Source organism: Rutilus rutilus, assembly GCF_951802725.1.
Source record: "Rutilus rutilus genome assembly, chromosome: 9".
NCBI lineage: Eukaryota > Metazoa > Chordata > Actinopteri > Cypriniformes > Leuciscidae > Rutilus > Rutilus rutilus.
This window is the reverse complement of record NC_140223.1, coordinates 14,221,156-14,228,025: the sequence shown is the minus strand read 5'-3', so window position 1 is coordinate 14,228,025 and position 6,870 is coordinate 14,221,156. Positions and strand designations below refer to the sequence as shown.

Below are 6,870 nucleotides of genomic sequence, written 5' to 3'. Positions count from 1 at the left end.
TCTTTGTATGTAGTTTCACAATGGAGACATCTGGATAGACTGTGTGGAACCCTGTACAGGTTTCTGAAATTTTGACTGAATGCCTTCCAGTTCACGGCACTTGAAAAAAAAAAAAAAAAGTTGTCAGCTGACATCATCATTGTCTTAATATTCAACCATACATAACTGAAAAAAAAAAAACAGAGAGAGAGCTGTGATTAACCAAACAGTGACACTAATAAAACTTACAGTCCAACCACTGACAATCAAAACATAACAATCTGAACTTCTTGTGGTTATAATGATTCCCTTGCATTTTATAAATTGAGTAATAACAAATACATGCCTCCTGTATGTTCAGGGGTTGGTCAACGGTTGCCACTATGAAGGGACAAATGAAGAACATCAGTAAATGACAGTCAACATTTACTATAAATAATAGAGCACCTCAAACAAAATAAATCATACCAGTTTTGTGTGGCTTGTCAATCCGCCTTCTCTTTCTTTGCTGGATTTCCATGACCGATCTTGATAAATTTATGACATAAAAACACATTAATACAGTATATCAAGTTTCATTGCATGAAGATATGACAACTAAAAGTCACACTAACTGTAAAGGCATTTTGCAATCCTTGTCATTATTTGTTAGAAAAGGACTAATAACAATAAAAATGAAAGAAAGAAAGAGTCAAACACCTTGGTGGGAATTTCTCCAGCAAAAGGACAGACCACCATCTTCTTATGCTTGGTATGCTTGGTATGTCTGACTATAGTTGGAAAAAGCACAAGTTTATCAAAACAATTCTTAAACTTACAGAATGTTTTTTAATGAGCTTGGAAAACCCACCTGTGAAAAGTCAAATGTTCCCCCCAAGATGACATAGAGAGCATACTGCAACATGAATTATGTATTAATAACTGCACATGGGTTTAATTCTGACATGGCACCTGCAGAACCAATAGCCATTGATCCTACCATTAGAATGAAGACTCCACCGCTGCAAGACAGTGCTGTGGTTGAGGCTCTTGTCCTCTCCGCTGAATTGTGATGTGCTGAATAGACAACAAATTCATCCATTTGAATTTAAAAAAAGTTTCCTTCTCTGTACATAATCATTTTACATTTTAACATTCATCCATTATGTTAGTCTATAGGTTTGACTACACATGTGAGGTATTAATGCCTGCACTGATATAATGAAGAGTGTTGAACATTGACTAGTGAGCTGCATCTCACTGCTAAAAAAGGTCAAATCATGTTTCTATTTAAATCTAGTGGTCTGCAGAGGTTTTTGTTAGGGTTATGTTTAGGTGTACATAATGGGTTATGAGATATAATATAAATAACAGAAAAATTATAAATATTACATTAAAATTGATATTAAAAATAATAAACTTAACAAGCCATGCTTTTTCAGCTTTTCTGTGGAGCTTTTCTTGTTTTCTTACAGTGCACCTCACACTCAAACACCATTTCATATATGAAGGGAGTGTGTTCTGGACTGAATGAAAACGTAATTTATCCAAAATTATTATAGTTTTTAATATTTTTTTAATTAGATCAAATTTGCAGTTAGATTAATGTGCACAACACTTTCCTTAAAATGTATTTATAGTTATTTTTTTGTACATATTAGTACCTATACCCCCCGGTTTCACAAACAATTTTAAAGCCTAGTCCTAGACTAAAATGTAAGTCTGAGCTGTTCCAACTGAAATAAACTTGCACTGACTGATCTTAAAATATATCAGTGCCTTTGTTTTGTCTCTTTTTTTTCTAAGCATGTTTATGAAAATTATTTAAATGTCCTAATTGAACTATGGACTAATCCTGGTTTAGGCTAAACCCTGTCTGTGAAACCGGGCCATAATGTCCTGGGGACATAAATGGCACCTATTCGGTGGAATAGCCCATTAACATTTGTTTACAACTATTGTTTTCTAGTCTGACAAGCTAACTATTTTTTTTTTTATATTAGAATACGCCGACAGGAAAAAAAATTAAGCAAACTACCACTATCAACACTAAAGTAACAAACTTATGCACCAAAAAGTTAGCGAATGTTTGCTAAAGGTTAGCGATAGATTGTAAGTGGCAGACCTCTTGGAGCTTTTTCTGTCTAATCATGTTGCAAGCAAATTTACACAAACTAATTAAAACGTTAACTTAGACAAAATGAGAATTTATAAAAATCCACTTACATCCATATACAGGACAGGTGATCTCTCTCCTCATTTCACCGCTTTCTCGCTTTATCACTCATATCTGATGGGAAAAGCATATTCAAGTAGAATCGCCCACTCAAGTTTTAGCAAACCAGGCACAGAGGTTGTAAAACACCTACCCAGTTGGAAAACGCCCCAAAATTCAGGAACGCCCTTTGTTGCTCTGCAGAGACCTCATTCTCTAGGCTACCGTACGTATTTGCTTTCGATTGGATTTTTTTCGTTGGTGAAATTTTTTTTTTATAAGCTTTATATAGGCTAGATAGCTATATTTCTCATGTCTGTGAGGCTTGTCTAGATACACTGTTTTTCAGTTCATTTTTGAGACGCGCTCCAATTCGTTTTATTTTATTTTACAAAAGCACAACGTTTTCTTGTTGTTGTGAGTTTACACAAATAAAAGTAGTTGCTACTGATATATTATTCTTTTCTGTATGACCAGAAAGGATGGATTATTTTAAGTTGTTTCCACTGTTGATAGGAAAATGCGAGTGATGGCACCGGCGCCTCCATGTCATGCAGCACGCTCCACACTCCGCACAAACACTTGGATATGCGCTTAATAATAGCGAACATTTATATAGCTAGGTTAACGTTAGAGCGAGCGGCCATTCCAGACGGATAATCCTCCATGTTTAACAATTCAAATTCGGTTGCATTTTCTTGCATCAGTTTGAAAAGGGCGTCTGAAACACTTAGCCTATTCATACTTTGCAGTCACGTGACTACCATGGATACCTGGCGGGCAACAAACAGGTATTTTCAAAATACCTACAGAGTCCTGTAGTTATATATATAGTATACCTGTAGTTCCAGGTCTTTCTAGTAGCTATCAAGTCTGTTAGCGAGCTAGCTGCATAACTATGGACTAGGATTAACTCCAAGGTATCTAAATTGTGTAAATAGAATAGAATAGAATAGAATAGAAAGACTTTAATAATCCCCAAGGGGAAATTGTGATGTCACAGCAGCAATTTACAATACATACCAGACATATTACATATAACATACATTGACCTATACTGTATAAAAATCCTTAAGAATAATAATAAATAAATAAAATAGTTACACAAGATGTGCAGTTTAAATATCATATACCATATATTCATGTGTTATTCTCTATTCTGTCATTAATGTCCATAATCTCTTATCTACCCAGAGAAGATCTGTTATATATTGTTATTGCAGTGGGTAGGAATGACTTTCTGTACCGGTCCTTGATACAGCAGAGTTGCCGTAGTCTCCAGCTAAAAACACTCTTCTGCCCAACCACCAAGTTGTGCAGCGGATGTGATGTGTTGTCCATGATGTTAAATAGTTTCTTCAACATCTTTTCCTCCACAACCAACTCCATAGGTTCCAGAGCAAACCCCAGCACAGAGCCAGCCTTCTTTATTAGTTTATTTAGTCTCTTACTGTCACTGCCTCTGATGCAGCTGCCCCAGCAGATGACTGCAAAGAATATTGCACTTTCGACGACAGACTGATAAAACATATACAACATCTTGTTGCATACATTAAAAGACTTGAGCTTCCTCAAGAAATAGAGTCTGCTCTGGCCCTTCTTGAAGATGGCCTCAGAGTTGCGTTTCCAATCCAGTCTGTTATCTAGGTACACACCCAAATATTTAAAATGATCAACCACCTCCACCTCCTCTCCATGCAGGTAAATGGGTTTTAATGTTGTTTTCCTGGTCCTTCTAAAGTCCACCACCATCTCTTTTGTCTTAGTCACGTTTAAGAGAAGGTGGTTTATCCCACACCACGACACAAAGCGATCAACCAAATCTCTGTACCCAGTCTCATCTCCACCGTTAATATACCCAACAACTGCAGAGTCATCTGAGTATTTTTGAAGATGACAGGACTCTGAGTTGTGTTGGAAATCTGACGTGTACAACGTGAATAGAAATGGCGAAAGAACAGTCCCCTGTGGTGTTCCTGTACTGCTGACCACTCGTTCAGACACACCACCCCTTAGTCGCACAAACTGAGGTCTGCATGTCAGGTAGTCTATAATCCAGTCTATAATCAATATATATTATAACTAAGTCTATAATCCAGGAAAGTAAAGCAGACAAGGTTTTTTAAGATAATCGAGCAGTAATAATTCCTCCGTAAATAATCTAGCTCTACTGTTGGGTCATCTCTGGTTCTCATTGAAAACCATAGATATCACAAACCTCAAAACAACCTATCAGTGTTGGGGAAGCTACTCTGAAACTGTAGTTTGACAAGCTACAAGCTACTCGTAAGTTAAAGTAGTTAAACTACAGTCGAGCTACCCTTTTGGAAAAGTAGTTAGCTACACTACAAGTTACTATCAAAAAGTAGCTAGCTACATTGAAACTACTTTTGATTTTTTTGAACAACATATATTATAAATAACTGAATAAGTGTCTGAGGAATGTTTATGCTAATTATTATGCAAGACAGAAATATATAAGCCTACTAATAATACAACTGCGCAACAACATAAAGGAATGTTTCCTTTTTATATTAATTTTCATTTTACACTAAGGTAGCTAAATGATAACACTTGTCTTAATTTCTCCACTTGAAAGGATTAAACACTTGAGCTTTTATTTTGGCGGAAAACTGTGACGAGACCTTTACGTTTCTATAACATTAAAAACGCTTTTATATTACAAATCGAGTGAAATGCTGTAATTATCTGGCTTCCCACACAAATGTGTCTTATTTTATTTTAAATGCTTTATTAATAAGGTGTGTACTGAATTTGATCTTTTAACATGAATGTCCATTGGGGGCTGCTATTTCTTCAGCTTTTTGAATGTAGATGTATGATAAAGACATGATTGGCTATCAATTTTATGTGGATAAAGGCATATTTTGTACATGACTACACATGTCTATAAGGCCAAGAAAATATGTCGTTTTAATGACATACATCTCGTTATTACGAGAAAAAGATGTCGTTTTAAGGACATAAGATCTCGTTATTACGAGAAAAGATGTCGTTAAAACGACATAAGATCTCGTTATTACGAAACGACAAGATCTTGTTATTACGAGAAAAGATTTACGAGAAAAGATGTCGTTTTAACGACATAAGATCTCGTTATTATGACATAATTGAGTGGAAAAAATAATATGTATGTGGCAGCAATGCGTCACCGTAATATATAGGCTATATATATATATATATATATGCTATAGCTATATGCTATGCTATATACAGTATATATGTAAGGGATAATCCACGATAATCCATTAGCAATGCCTCTACGAAAATCCTTTAATGCATGGCTAGCCGTGGATTATCCCGCTTATACCTTGGTTATTTGCCAAGTTAAAAACAAGTTAAAGCTGTAACTGATGTTTACAGTGTAATTTTTTAACAGACGTGTAAAATTGACGGTTATTTTCTTAAGTTAATTAGTTCTAGCACTCCGTCCGCTTTAAATAAAGTAGAGCCATCGGATTGCTTTTATCTGAATGAATTATCACATTTATTTAAATTCATTATTAAAAGAGAGAGACAGTGAACTGAAAGAGAAGGAACAGAGAGAGAGAGAGAGAGAGAGAGAGATGCGTGCGCGAGTTACCTGTGTGCGGAGATGGGTCTGTCTGCGGACTGCAAGAGAGGGGCAAGAGAGAGATGGGTCTGTGTGATTTGATTGTGCACCATTATCAATGTCCGTTCGGACGTCTGTATTTTACTTTCACTTTTATATTAGTGATTTAAAAGCACCCGCTCGTGTCACAGGTCGATTAACTGGTGGGAAAATATATTTAAATACAATATAGGCCTACCTGATAAAAAGTTTTATATACTATTTTGATATCATTTTGGAGACAAGAGGGCAGTATAGCCCTATGTATGCTTTTTGTTTAACCAAATAGCACTAAATTGGCTTTTTTTATTTTTATATACTTCTTGAGTTGCAAAAACAGAATAAAATGGGTTTAGTTCTAATATTTGTATAATTTTATATAAAAACTAATGGTGTATAATTACATTTTTAGAAGATATGAGACGTTTCCTGCTTCCTTTTTGACATTATTTTAATCCCTTGCCACAGCAAAACCGTTTGAGATATTCAATATCCGTTCACAATTTAGCATCATTAATATATTTTTATCATGTTGAAAAAGGTTGGTGGGAATAAAATAAACCACTTAAGAGGAGTGGCTAAAAATTCAGAGGCTGATTTTGCAAAAAAAAAATCCACATTCAGACCAAAATATCTGACTTCCTGTTGGTCGGAGCTAAGACTGTAAATTAGAAAGTTGTCCGGCTTGATAAGAACAATATACGTACCGAGTTGTGTGACTGTAGATAAGACTAACCCCCCACTTTTGTCAAAATGTGGCGCTACTGAGCCCCTCACCATGCACGTTTCTGAACGTCTACTGGCTAATAAATGTGACGTGTCTGTCAAGTTTCATGCAATTTCAAGTCTGCTAAGAGTCTCAAAAGCATCACAAAAGAATATTAAATTTTGATGCGTTGCCACAGCAACAGTATCTAAGATATCAATAATCTTTTCACAGGTCTACATTTGCTGTGTGTTTACATTATACAGATGTAACAGAGATTCTAATTATTGGACAAAAAACTTCTTCACGTAATAATCTAGAATACTGTCTAACACTTGATGGCTGCTCTGTTAAGTCTTCATCGTCGGTTAGGAACCT

The 6,870-nt window shown here is 35.5% G+C and overlaps 2 long non-coding RNA genes across 2 annotated transcripts; both read right to left on the bottom strand.

Annotated features, from left to right (window-relative positions):
• Positions 1-325: 325 nt before the first annotated feature.
• On the bottom strand, positions 326-730 carry LOC311297576. Its single transcript, XR_014628834.1, has 3 exons — positions 679-730; positions 448-506; positions 326-360 (listed from the first exon to the last, which is right to left on the bottom strand). It is a non-coding gene; the product is annotated as an uncharacterized lncRNA (long non-coding RNA).
• Positions 731-829: 99 nt separating this feature from the next.
• On the bottom strand, positions 830-2,294 carry LOC311297575. The gene is made up of 3 exons (XR_014628833.1): positions 2,185-2,294; positions 959-1,035; positions 830-874 (listed from the first exon to the last, which is right to left on the bottom strand). It is a non-coding gene; the product is annotated as an uncharacterized lncRNA (long non-coding RNA).
• Between the last annotated feature and the right edge of the window lie 4,576 nt (positions 2,295-6,870).